A 13,284-nucleotide genomic window follows, 5' to 3' on the forward strand; every position below is an offset into this window, starting at 1 on the left:
CGGAATTCGCATTCGGTTCTTATCCCAACACACACAAAATCACACTTTTCGGTCGAAAGCAGCCGCATTCTTTTTTATTGACAATTTGTCACGTTGGCGCGAACGCAATCCTGAGTTCCAAAACTTATGAGCCGGAAGGACGCGCTTCGTGTATTTTTTTTTTTTTTGTTGTGAGATTTATAAATTTATTTATTAACATTACATCGTTACAAGCTAACAACTTTACAACATAAAACACGAACAGAATTGTAATTGTAAGCACTTCCTTCCGCAATCCGACGTGCCAGCAGAGCGACTGCCGAATTAGCGGGCGCGCCGCCGTGTGTGTGAGACGCGCAGCTTCTCGTTGCACCTCCTGTCATCCGCTTGGCGCGTGCAGCCTTCGACACTCGCGGAAGACGCATCTTGTCCCTGGTGTCCAGCGCAGGAGGGCTGGCGCGCGGCCGACCGGCGTATGGCCTGTGCGGGGTGTGGCAGAGTCTTGTTGGAGGGCGCCACTGCTGGCGATGTGAGCTTCCTCGCCTCGCCTCGCCTCGCTTCAGACGAGGTGTTTGCGTAATTTGCAGTGCATTAGCACCTTTCCTATCCCTGTCCCTGTCCCCGTCCCGACTTGTCCCGACTTTGCTCGACTGCCGCTCGCTGCCGCTCGGGTCGTGGCCCATATAACAGCGCAAGCACAAGAAACGTCTGCAGGAGATGACGAGACGAGACGAGACGACTAAGGAATAAATTTATAATTACATATCGAAGTAGGAATTGTACACCGCTATACAACAACAGGCGCTGACGTATTTCAGAACACATCTGCCGATTCGTACTGTTTTGTCGTTTTCAAAGACTTCCTGGCGAACTTGGTTAGCACATTCTCCCTCAAACTGAGATATTTACTGCAATTTCGCACCTTATGGTCATTACAGTAGATTAAAATGCTTAAGCAAGAATCTTTGTCACAACAGAACGGTGGTATGGAAAGAAGGCGGTATAAAAAAAAAAAAAAAAGTAAATGAAAGGGAGCCAACAGCACGTGGTGTTCCCAGGTGGTCACCCATCCAAGTACTAACGACGCCCGATGTTGCTTAACTTCGGTGATCGGACGAGAACCGGTGTACTCAACATGGTATGGCCGTTGGCGCCCAGATGATGTAGGCGCATGGCGGAATTCGCATTCGGTTCTTATCCCAACACACACAAAATCACACTTTTCGGTCGAAAGCAGCCGCATTCTTTTTTATTGACAATTTGTCACGTTGGCGCGAACGCAATCCTGAGTTCCAAAACTTATGAGCCGGAAGGACGCGCTTCGTGTATTTTTTTTTTTTTTGTTGTGAGATTTATAAATTTATTTATTAACATTACATCGTTACAAGCTAACAACTTTACAACATAAAACACGAACAGAATTGTAATTGTAAGCACTTCCTTCCGCAATCCGACGTGCCAGCAGAGCGACTGCCGAATTAGCGGGCGCGCCGCCGTGTGTGTGAGACGCGCAGCTTCTCGTTGCACCTCCTGTCATCCGCTTGGCGCGTGCAGCCTTCGACACTCGCGGAAGACGCATCTTGTCCCTGGTGTCCAGCGCAGGAGGGCTGGCGCGCGGCCGACCGGCGTATGGCCTGTGCGGGGTGTGGCAGAGTCTTGTTGGAGGGCGCCACTGCTGGCGATGTGAGCTTCCTCGCCTCGCCTCGCCTCGCCTCGCTTCAGACGAGGTGTTTGCGTAATTTGCAGTGCATTAGCACCTTTCCTATCCCTGTCCCTGTCCCCGTCCCGACTTGTCCCGACTTTGCTCGACTGCCGCTCGCTGCCGCTCGGGTCGTGGCCCATATAACAGCGCAAGCACAAGAAACGTCTGCAGGAGATGACGAGACGAGACGAGACGACTAAGGAATAAATTTATAATTACATATCGAAGTAGGAATTGTACACCGCTATACAACAACAGGCGCTGACGTATTTCAGAACACATCTGCCGATTCGTACTGTTTTGTCGTTTTCAAAGACTTCCTGGCGAACTTGGTTAGCACATTCTCCCTCAAACTGAGATATTTACTGCAATTTCGCACCTTATGGTCATTACAGTAGATTAAAATGCTTAAGCAAGAATCTTTGTCACAACAGAACGGTGGTATGGAAAGAAGGCGGTATAAAAAAAAAAAAAAGTAAATGAAAGGGAGCCAACAGCACGTGGTGTTCCCAGGTGGTCACCCATCCAAGTACTAACCACGCCCGATGTTGCTTAACTTCGGTGATCGGACGAGAACCGGTGTACTCAACATGGTATGGCCGTTGGCGCCCAGATGATGTAGGCGCATGGCGGAATTCGCATTCGGTTCTTATCCCAACACACACAAAATCACACTTTTCGGTCGAAAGCAGCCGCATTCTTTTTTATTGACAATTTGTCACGTTGGCGCGAACGCAATCCTGAGTTCCAAAACTTATGAGCCGGAAGGACGCGCTTCGTGTATTTTTTTTTTTTTTTGTTGTGAGATTTATAAATTTATTTATTAACATTACATCGTTACAAGCTAACAACTTTACAACATAAAACACGAACAGAATTGTAATTGTAAGCACTTCCTTCCGCAATCCGACGTGCCAGCAGAGCGACTGCCGAATTAGCGGGCGCGCCGCCGTGTGTGTGAGACGCGCAGCTTCTCGTTGCACCTCCTGTCATCCGCTTGGCGCGTGCAGCCTTCGACACTCGCGGAAGACGCATCTTGTCCCTGGTGTCCAGCGCAGGAGGGCTGGCGCGCGGCCGACCGGCGTATGGCCTGTGCGGGGTGTGGCAGAGTCTTGTTGGAGGGCGCCACTGCTGGCGATGTGAGCTTCCTCGCCTCGCCTCGCCTCGCTTCAGACGAGGTGTTTGCGTAATTTGCAGTGCATTAGCACCTTTCCTATCCCTGTCCCTGTCCCCGTCCCGACTTGTCCCGACTTTGCTCGACTGCCGCTCGCTGCCGCTCGGGTCGTGGCCCATATAACAGCGCAAGCACAAGAAACGTCTGCAGGAGATGACGAGACGAGACGAGACGACTAAGGAATAAATTTATAATTACATATCGAAGTAGGAATTGTACACCGCTATACAACAACAGGCGCTGACGTATTTCAGAACACATCTGCCGATTCGTACTGTTTTGTCGTTTTCAAAGACTTCCTGGCGAACTTGGTTAGCACATTCTCCCTCAAACTGAGATATTTACTGCAATTTCGCACCTTATGGTCATTACAGTAGATTAAAATGCTTAAGCAAGAATCTTTGTCACAACAGAACGGTGGTATGGAAAGAAGGCGGTATAAAAAAAAAAAAAAAAGTAAATGAAAGGGAGCCAACAGCACGTGGTGTTCCCAGGTGGTCACCCATCCAAGTACTAACGACGCCCGATGTTGCTTAACTTCGGTGATCGGACGAGAACCGGTGTACTCAACATGGTATGGCCGTTGGCGCCCAGATGATGTAGGCGCATGGCGGAATTCGCATTCGGTTCTTATCCCAACACACACAAAATCACACTTTTCGGTCGAAAGCAGCCGCATTCTTTTTTATTGACAATTTGTCACGTTGGCGCGAACGCAATCCTGAGTTCCAAAACTTATGAGCCGGAAGGACGCGCTTCGTGTATTTTTTTTTTTTTTGTTGTGAGATTTATAAATTTATTTATTAACATTACATCGTTACAAGCTAACAACTTTACAACATAAAACACGAACAGAATTGTAATTGTAAGCACTTCCTTCCGCAATCCGACGTGCCAGCAGAGCGACTGCCGAATTAGCGGGCGCGCCGCCGTGTGTGTGAGACGCGCAGCTTCTCGTTGCACCTCCTGTCATCCGCTTGGCGCGTGCAGCCTTCGACACTCGCGGAAGACGCATCTTGTCCCTGGTGTCCAGCGCAGGAGGGCTGGCGCGCGGCCGACCGGCGTATGGCCTGTGCGGGGTGTGGCAGAGTCTTGTTGGAGGGCGCCACTGCTGGCGATGTGAGCTTCCTCGCCTCGCCTCGCCTCGCCTCGCTTCAGACGAGGTGTTTGCGTAATTTGCAGTGCATTAGCACCTTTCCTATCCCTGTCCCTGTCCCCGTCCCGACTTGTCCCGACTTTGCTCGACTGCCGCTCGCTGCCGCTCGGGTCGTGGCCCATATAACAGCGCAAGCACAAGAAACGTCTGCAGGAGATGACGAGACGAGACGAGACGACTAAGGAATAAATTTATAATTACATATCGAAGTAGGAATTGTACACCGCTATACAACAACAGGCGCTGACGTATTTCAGAACACATCTGCCGATTCGTACTGTTTTGTCGTTTTCAAAGACTTCCTGGCGAACTTGGTTAGCACATTCTCCCTCAAACTGAGATATTTACTGCAATTTCGCACCTTATGGTCATTACAGTAGATTAAAATGCTTAAGCAAGAATCTTTGTCACAACAGAACGGTGGTATGGAAAGAAGGCGGTATAAAAAAAAAAAAAAGTAAATGAAAGGGAGCCAACAGCACGTGGTGTTCCCAGGTGGTCACCCATCCAAGTACTAACCACGCCCGATGTTGCTTAACTTCGGTGATCGGACGAGAACCGGTGTACTCAACATGGTATGGCCGTTGGCGCCCAGATGATGTAGGCGCATGGCGGAATTCGCATTCGGTTCTTATCCCAACACACACAAAATCACACTTTTCGGTCGAAAGCAGCCGCATTCTTTTTTATTGACAATTTGTCACGTTGGCGCGAACGCAATCCTGAGTTCCAAAACTTATGAGCCGGAAGGACGCGCTTCGTGTATTTTTTTTTTTTTTTGTTGTGAGATTTATAAATTTATTTATTAACATTACATCGTTACAAGCTAACAACTTTACAACATAAAACACGAACAGAATTGTAATTGTAAGCACTTCCTTCCGCAATCCGACGTGCCAGCAGAGCGACTGCCGAATTAGCGGGCGCGCCGCCGTGTGTGTGAGACGCGCAGCTTCTCGTTGCACCTCCTGTCATCCGCTTGGCGCGTGCAGCCTTCGACACTCGCGGAAGACGCATCTTGTCCCTGGTGTCCAGCGCAGGAGGGCTGGCGCGCGGCCGACCGGCGTATGGCCTGTGCGGGGTGTGGCAGAGTCTTGTTGGAGGGCGCCACTGCTGGCGATGTGAGCTTCCTCGCCTCGCCTCGCCTCGCCTCGCTTCAGACGAGGTGTTTGCGTAATTTGCAGTGCATTAGCACCTTTCCTATCCCTGTCCCTGTCCCCGTCCCGACTTGTCCCGACTTTGCTCGACTGCCGCTCGCTGCCGCTCGGGTCGTGGCCCATATAACAGCGCAAGCACAAGAAACGTCTGCAGGAGATGACGAGACGAGACGAGACGACTAAGGAATAAATTTATAATTACATATCGAAGTAGGAATTGTACACCGCTATACAACAACAGGCGCTGACGTATTTCAGAACACATCTGCCGATTCGTACTGTTTTGTCGTTTTCAAAGACTTCCTGGCGAACTTGGTTAGCACATTCTCCCTCAAACTGAGATATTTACTGCAATTTCGCACCTTATGGTCATTACAGTAGATTAAAATGCTCTTTGTCACAACAGAACGGTGGTATGGAAAGAAGGCGGTATAAAAAAAAAAAAAAAGTAAATGAAAGGGAGCCAACAGCACGTGGTGTTCCCAGGTGGTCACCCATCCAAGTACTAACCACGCCCGATGTTGCTTAACTTCGGTGATCGGACGAGAACCGGTGTACTCAACATGGTATGGCCGTTGGCGCCCAGATGATGTAGGCGCATGGCGGAATTCGCATTCGGTTCTTATCCCAACACACACAAAATCACACTTTTCGGTCGAAAGCAGCCGCATTCTTTTTTATTGACAATTTGTCACGTTGGCGCGAACGCAATCCTGAGTTCCAAAACTTATGAGCCGGAAGGACGCGCTTCGTGTATTTTTTTTTTTTTTTTGTTGTGAGATTTATAAATTTATTTATTAACATTACATCGTTACAAGCTAACAACTTTACAACATAAAACACGAACAGAATTGTAATTGTAAGCACTTCCTTCCGCAATCCGACGTGCCAGCAGAGCGACTGCCGAATTAGCGGGCGCGCCGCCGTGTGTGTGAGACGCGCAGCTTCTCGTTGCACCTCCTGTCATCCGCTTGGCGCGTGCAGCCTTCGACACTCGCGGAAGACGCATCTTGTCCCTGGTGTCCAGCGCAGGAGGGCTGGCGCGCGGCCGACCGGCGTATGGCCTGTGCGGGGTGTGGCAGAGTCTTGTTGGAGGGCGCCACTGCTGGCGATGTGAGCTTCCTCGCCTCGCCTCGCCTCGCTTCAGACGAGGTGTTTGCGTAATTTGCAGTGCATTAGCACCTTTCCTATCCCTGTCCCTGTCCCCGTCCCGACTTGTCCCGACTTTGCTCGACTGCCGCTCGCTGCCGCTCGGGTCGTGGCCCATATAACAGCGCAAGCACAAGAAACGTCTGCAGGAGATGACGAGACGAGACGAGACGACTAAGGAATAAATTTATAATTACATATCGAAGTAGGAATTGTACACCGCTATACAACAACAGGCGCTGACGTATTTCAGAACACATCTGCCGATTCGTACTGTTTTGTCGTTTTCAAAGACTTCCTGGCGAACTTGGTTAGCACATTCTCCCTCAAACTGAGATATTTACTGCAATTTCGCACCTTATGGTCATTACAGTAGATTAAAATGCTTAAGCAAGAATCTTTGTCACAACAGAACGGTGGTATGGAAAGAAGGCGGTATAAAAAAAAAAAAAAAGTAAATGAAAGGGAGCCAACAGCACGTGGTGTTCCCAGGTGGTCACCCATCCAAGTACTAACCACGCCCGATGTTGCTTAACTTCGGTGATCGGACGAGAACCGGTGTACTCAACATGGTATGGCCGTTGGCGCCCAGATGATGTAGGCGCATGGCGGAATTCGCATTCGGTTCTTATCCCAACACACACAAAATCACACTTTTCGGTCGAAAGCAGCCGCATTCTTTTTTATTGACAATTTGTCACGTTGGCGCGAACGCAATCCTGAGTTCCAAAACTTATGAGCCGGAAGGACGCGCTTCGTGTATTTTTTTTTTTTTTTGTTGTGAGATTTATAAATTTATTTATTAACATTACATCGTTACAAGCTAACAACTTTACAACATAAAACACGAACAGAATTGTAATTGTAAGCACTTCCTTCCGCAATCCGACGTGCCAGCAGAGCGACTGCCGAATTAGCGGGCGCGCCGCCGTGTGTGTGAGACGCGCAGCTTCTCGTTGCACCTCCTGTCATCCGCTTGGCGCGTGCAGCCTTCGACACTCGCGGAAGACGCATCTTGTCCCTGGTGTCCAGCGCAGGAGGGCTGGCGCGCGGCCGACCGGCGTATGGCCTGTGCGGGGTGTGGCAGAGTCTTGTTGGAGGGCGCCACTGCTGGCGATGTGAGCTTCCTCGCCTCGCCTCGCCTCGCTTCAGACGAGGTGTTTGCGTAATTTGCAGTGCATTAGCACCTTTCCTATCCCTGTCCCTGTCCCCGTCCCGACTTGTCCCGACTTTGCTCGACTGCCGCTCGCTGCCGCTCGGGTCGTGGCCCATATAACAGCGCAAGCACAAGAAACGTCTGCAGGAGATGACGAGACGAGACGAGACGACTAAGGAATAAATTTATAATTACATATCGAAGTAGGAATTGTACACCGCTATACAACAACAGGCGCTGACGTATTTCAGAACACATCTGCCGATTCGTACTGTTTTGTCGTTTTCAAAGACTTCCTGGCGAACTTGGTTAGCACATTCTCCCTCAAACTGAGATATTTACTGCAATTTCGCACCTTATGGTCATTACAGTAGATTAAAATGCTTAAGCAAGAATCTTTGTCACAACAGAACGGTGGTATGGAAAGAAGGCGGTATAAAAAAAAAAAAAAAGTAAATGAAAGGGAGCCAACAGCACGTGGTGTTCCCAGGTGGTCACCCATCCAAGTACTAACCACGCCCGATGTTGCTTAACTTCGGTGATCGGACGAGAACCGGTGTACTCAACATGGTATGGCCGTTGGCGCCCAGATGATGTAGGCGCATGGCGGAATTCGCATTCGGTTCTTATCCCAACACACACAAAATCACACTTTTCGGTCGAAAGCAGCCGCATTCTTTTTTATTGACAATTTGTCACGTTGGCGCGAACGCAATCCTGAGTTCCAAAACTTATGAGCCGGAAGGACGCGCTTCGTGTATTTTTTTTTTTTTTTTGTTGTGAGATTTATAAATTTATTTATTAACATTACATCGTTACAAGCTAACAACTTTACAACATAAAACACGAACAGAATTGTAATTGTAAGCACTTCCTTCCGCAATCCGACGTGCCAGCAGAGCGACTGCCGAATTAGCGGGCGCGCCGCCGTGTGTGTGAGACGCGCAGCTTCTCGTTGCACCTCCTGTCATCCGCTTGGCGCGTGCAGCCTTCGACACTCGCGGAAGACGCATCTTGTCCCTGGTGTCCAGCGCAGGAGGGCTGGCGCGCGGCCGACCGGCGTATGGCCTGTGCGGGGTGTGGCAGAGTCTTGTTGGAGGGCGCCACTGCTGGCGATGTGAGCTTCCTCGCCTCGCCTCGCCTCGCTTCAGACGAGGTGTTTGCGTAATTTGCAGTGCATTAGCACCTTTCCTATCCCTGTCCCTGTCCCCGTCCCGACTTGTCCCGACTTTGCTCGACTGCCGCTCGCTGCCGCTCGGGTCGTGGCCCATATAACAGCGCAAGCACAAGAAACGTCTGCAGGAGATGACGAGACGAGACGAGACGACTAAGGAATAAATTTATAATTACATATCGAAGTAGGAATTGTACACCGCTATACAACAACAGGCGCTGACGTATTTCAGAACACATCTGCCGATTCGTACTGTTTTGTCGTTTTCAAAGACTTCCTGGCGAACTTGGTTAGCACATTCTCCCTCAAACTGAGATATTTACTGCAATTTCGCACCTTATGGTCATTACAGTAGATTAAAATGCTTAAGCAAGAATCTTTGTCACAACAGAACGGTGGTATGGAAAGAAGGCGGTATAAAAAAAAAAAAAAAGTAAATGAAAGGGAGCCAACAGCACGTGGTGTTCCCAGGTGGTCACCCATCCAAGTACTAACCACGCCCGATGTTGCTTAACTTCGGTGATCGGACGAGAACCGGTGTACTCAACATGGTATGGCCGTTGGCGCCCAGATGATGTAGGCGCATGGCGGAATTCGCATTCGGTTCTTATCCCAACACACACAAAATCACACTTTTCGGTCGAAAGCAGCCGCATTCTTTTTTATTGACAATTTGTCACGTTGGCGCGAACGCAATCCTGAGTTCCAAAACTTATGAGCCGGAAGGACGCGCTTCGTGTATTTTTTTTTTTTTTTTGTTGTGAGATTTATAAATTTATTTATTAACATTACATCGTTACAAGCTAACAACTTTACAACATAAAACACGAACAGAATTGTAATTGTAAGCACTTCCTTCCGCAATCCGACGTGCCAGCAGAGCGACTGCCGAATTAGCGGGCGCGCCGCCGTGTGTGTGAGACGCGCAGCTTCTCGTTGCACCTCCTGTCATCCGCTTGGCGCGTGCAGCCTTCGACACTCGCGGAAGACGCATCTTGTCCCTGGTGTCCAGCGCAGGAGGGCTGGCGCGCGGCCGACCGGCGTATGGCCTGTGCGGGGTGTGGCAGAGTCTTGTTGGAGGGCGCCACTGCTGGCGATGTGAGCTTCCTCGCCTCGCCTCGCCTCGCTTCAGACGAGGTGTTTGCGTAATTTGCAGTGCATTAGCACCTTTCCTATCCCTGTCCCTGTCCCCGTCCCGACTTGTCCCGACTTTGCTCGACTGCCGCTCGCTGCCGCTCGGGTCGTGGCCCATATAACAGCGCAAGCACAAGAAACGTCTGCAGGAGATGACGAGACGAGACGAGACGACTAAGGAATAAATTTATAATTACATATCGAAGTAGGAATTGTACACCGCTATACAACAACAGGCGCTGACGTATTTCAGAACACATCTGCCGATTCGTACTGTTTTGTCGTTTTCAAAGACTTCCTGGCGAACTTGGTTAGCACATTCTCCCTCAAACTGAGATATTTACTGCAATTTCGCACCTTATGGTCATTACAGTAGATTAAAATGCTTAAGCAAGAATCTTTGTCACAACAGAACGGTGGTATGGAAAGAAGGCGGTATAAAAAAAAAAAAAAGTAAATGAAAGGGAGCCAACAGCACGTGGTGTTCCCAGGTGGTCACCCATCCAAGTACTAACCACGCCCGATGTTGCTTAACTTCGGTGATCGGACGAGAACCGGTGTACTCAACATGGTATGGCCGTTGGCGCCCAGATGATGTAGGCGCATGGCGGAATTCGCATTCGGTTCTTATCCCAACACACACAAAATCACACTTTTCGGTCGAAAGCAGCCGCATTCTTTTTTATTGACAATTTGTCACGTTGGCGCGAACGCAATCCTGAGTTCCAAAACTTATGAGCCGGAAGGACGCGCTTCGTGTATTTTTTTTTTTTTTGTTGTGAGATTTATAAATTTATTTATTAACATTACATCGTTACAAGCTAACAACTTTACAACATAAAACACGAACAGAATTGTAATTGTAAGCACTTCCTTCCGCAATCCGACGTGCCAGCAGAGCGACTGCCGAATTAGCGGGCGCGCCGCCGTGTGTGTGAGACGCGCAGCTTCTCGTTGCACCTCCTGTCATCCGCTTGGCGCGTGCAGCCTTCGACACTCGCGGAAGACGCATCTTGTCCCTGGTGTCCAGCGCAGGAGGGCTGGCGCGCGGCCGACCGGCGTATGGCCTGTGCGGGGTGTGGCAGAGTCTTGTTGGAGGGCGCCACTGCTGGCGATGTGAGCTTCCTCGCCTCGCCTCGCCTCGCTTCAGACGAGGTGTTTGCGTAATTTGCAGTGCATTAGCACCTTTCCTATCCCTGTCCCTGTCCCCGTCCCGACTTGTCCCGACTTTGCTCGACTGCCGCTCGCTGCCGCTCGGGTCGTGGCCCATATAACAGCGCAAGCACAAGAAACGTCTGCAGGAGATGACGAGACGAGACGAGACGACTAAGGAATAAATTTATAATTACATATCGAAGTAGGAATTGTACACCGCTATACAACAACAGGCGCTGACGTATTTCAGAACACATCTGCCGATTCGTACTGTTTTGTCGTTTTCAAAGACTTCCTGGCGAACTTGGTTAGCACATTCTCCCTCAAACTGAGATATTTACTGCAATTTCGCACCTTATGGTCATTACAGTAGATTAAAATGCTTAAGCAAGAATCTTTGTCACAACAGAACGGTGGTATGGAAAGAAGGCGGTATAAAAAAAAAAAAAAAAGTAAATGAAAGGGAGCCAACAGCACGTGGTGTTCCCAGGTGGTCACCCATCCAAGTACTAACGACGCCCGATGTTGCTTAACTTCGGTGATCGGACGAGAACCGGTGTACTCAACATGGTATGGCCGTTGGCGCCCAGATGATGTAGGCGCATGGCGGAATTCGCATTCGGTTCTTATCCCAACACACACAAAATCACACTTTTCGGTCGAAAGCAGCCGCATTCTTTTTTATTGACAATTTGTCACGTTGGCGCGAACGCAATCCTGAGTTCCAAAACTTATGAGCCGGAAGGACGCGCTTCGTGTATTTTTTTTTTTTTTGTTGTGAGATTTATAAATTTATTTATTAACATTACATCGTTACAAGCTAACAACTTTACAACATAAAACACGAACAGAATTGTAATTGTAAGCACTTCCTTCCGCAATCCGACGTGCCAGCAGAGCGACTGCCGAATTAGCGGGCGCGCCGCCGTGTGTGTGAGACGCGCAGCTTCTCGTTGCACCTCCTGTCATCCGCTTGGCGCGTGCAGCCTTCGACACTCGCGGAAGACGCATCTTGTCCCTGGTGTCCAGCGCAGGAGGGCTGGCGCGCGGCCGACCGGCGTATGGCCTGTGCGGGGTGTGGCAGAGTCTTGTTGGAGGGCGCCACTGCTGGCGATGTGAGCTTCCTCGCCTCGCCTCGCCTCGCTTCAGACGAGGTGTTTGCGTAATTTGCAGTGCATTAGCACCTTTCCTATCCCTGTCCCTGTCCCCGTCCCGACTTGTCCCGACTTTGCTCGACTGCCGCTCGCTGCCGCTCGGGTCGTGGCCCATATAACAGCGCAAGCACAAGAAACGTCTGCAGGAGATGACGAGACGAGACGAGACGACTAAGGAATAAATTTATAATTACATATCGAAGTAGGAATTGTACACCGCTATACAACAACAGGCGCTGACGTATTTCAGAACACATCTGCCGATTCGTACTGTTTTGTCGTTTTCAAAGACTTCCTGGCGAACTTGGTTAGCACATTCTCCCTCAAACTGAGATATTTACTGCAATTTCGCACCTTATGGTCATTACAGTAGATTAAAATGCTTAAGCAAGAATCTTTGTCACAACAGAACGGTGGTATGGAAAGAAGGCGGTATAAAAAAAAAAAAAAGTAAATGAAAGGGAGCCAACAGCACGTGGTGTTCCCAGGTGGTCACCCATCCAAGTACTAACCACGCCCGATGTTGCTTAACTTCGGTGATCGGACGAGAACCGGTGTACTCAACATGGTATGGCCGTTGGCGCCCAGATGATGTAGGCGCATGGCGGAATTCGCATTCGGTTCTTATCCCAACACACACAAAATCACACTTTTCGGTCGAAAGCAGCCGCATTCTTTTTTATTGACAATTTGTCACGTTGGCGCGAACGCAATCCTGAGTTCCAAAACTTATGAGCCGGAAGGACGCGCTTCGTGTATTTTTTTTTTTTGTTGTTGTGAGATTTATAAATTTATTTATTAACATTACATCGTTACAAGCTAACAACTTTACAACATAAAACACGAACAGAATTGTAATTGTAAGCACTTCCTTCCGCAATCCGACGTGCCAGCAGAGCGACTGCCGAATTAGCGGGCGCGCCGCCGTGTGTGTGAGACGCGCAGCTTCTCGTTGCACCTCCTGTCATCCGCTTGGCGCGTGCAGCCTTCGACACTCGCGGAAGACGCATCTTGTCCCTGGTGTCCAGCGCAGGAGGGCTGGCGCGCGGCCGACCGGCGTATGGCCTGTGCGGGGTGTGGCAGAGTCTTGTTGGAGGGCGCCACTGCTGGCGATGTGAGCTTCCTCGCCTCGCCTCGCCTCGCCTCGCTTCAGACGAGGTGTTTGCGTAATTTGCAGTGCATTAGCACCTTTCC

The 13,284-nt window shown here is 49.7% G+C and overlaps 11 non-coding genes across 11 annotated transcripts; all 11 read right to left on the reverse strand.

Moving 5' to 3' along the window:
• Positions 1 to 1,012: 1,012 nt before the first annotated feature.
• Positions 1,013 to 1,131, reverse strand: LOC124581387. The gene has a single exon (XR_006973423.1). It is a non-coding gene; the product is annotated as a 5S ribosomal RNA (ribosomal RNA).
• A 1,038-nt stretch (positions 1,132 to 2,169) lies between these two features.
• Positions 2,170 to 2,288, reverse strand: LOC124581439. Its single transcript, XR_006973469.1, has one exon. It is a non-coding gene; the product is annotated as a 5S ribosomal RNA (ribosomal RNA).
• Positions 2,289 to 3,324: 1,036 nt separating this feature from the next.
• On the reverse strand, positions 3,325 to 3,443 carry LOC124581388. The gene has a single exon (XR_006973424.1). It is a non-coding gene; the product is annotated as a 5S ribosomal RNA (ribosomal RNA).
• A 1,038-nt stretch (positions 3,444 to 4,481) lies between these two features.
• LOC124581440 lies at positions 4,482 to 4,600 on the reverse strand. The gene has a single exon (XR_006973470.1). It is a non-coding gene; the product is annotated as a 5S ribosomal RNA (ribosomal RNA).
• A 1,029-nt stretch (positions 4,601 to 5,629) lies between these two features.
• LOC124581441 lies at positions 5,630 to 5,748 on the reverse strand. Its single transcript, XR_006973471.1, has one exon. It is a non-coding gene; the product is annotated as a 5S ribosomal RNA (ribosomal RNA).
• Positions 5,749 to 6,784: 1,036 nt separating this feature from the next.
• Positions 6,785 to 6,903, reverse strand: LOC124581312. The gene has a single exon (XR_006973356.1). It is a non-coding gene; the product is annotated as a 5S ribosomal RNA (ribosomal RNA).
• Positions 6,904 to 7,938: 1,035 nt separating this feature from the next.
• On the reverse strand, positions 7,939 to 8,057 carry LOC124581313. The gene has a single exon (XR_006973357.1). It is a non-coding gene; the product is annotated as a 5S ribosomal RNA (ribosomal RNA).
• Positions 8,058 to 9,093: 1,036 nt separating this feature from the next.
• LOC124581314 lies at positions 9,094 to 9,212 on the reverse strand. Its single transcript, XR_006973358.1, has one exon. It is a non-coding gene; the product is annotated as a 5S ribosomal RNA (ribosomal RNA).
• A 1,035-nt stretch (positions 9,213 to 10,247) lies between these two features.
• LOC124581315 lies at positions 10,248 to 10,366 on the reverse strand. The gene has a single exon (XR_006973359.1). It is a non-coding gene; the product is annotated as a 5S ribosomal RNA (ribosomal RNA).
• Positions 10,367 to 11,401: 1,035 nt separating this feature from the next.
• Positions 11,402 to 11,520, reverse strand: LOC124581389. Its single transcript, XR_006973425.1, has one exon. It is a non-coding gene; the product is annotated as a 5S ribosomal RNA (ribosomal RNA).
• Positions 11,521 to 12,553: 1,033 nt separating this feature from the next.
• LOC124581317 lies at positions 12,554 to 12,672 on the reverse strand. The gene has a single exon (XR_006973360.1). It is a non-coding gene; the product is annotated as a 5S ribosomal RNA (ribosomal RNA).
• Between the last annotated feature and the right edge of the window lie 612 nt (positions 12,673 to 13,284).

This window comes from Schistocerca americana, unplaced genomic scaffold (genome assembly GCF_021461395.2).
Source record: "Schistocerca americana isolate TAMUIC-IGC-003095 unplaced genomic scaffold, iqSchAmer2.1 HiC_scaffold_367, whole genome shotgun sequence".
Lineage (NCBI taxonomy): Eukaryota > Metazoa > Arthropoda > Insecta > Orthoptera > Acrididae > Schistocerca > Schistocerca americana.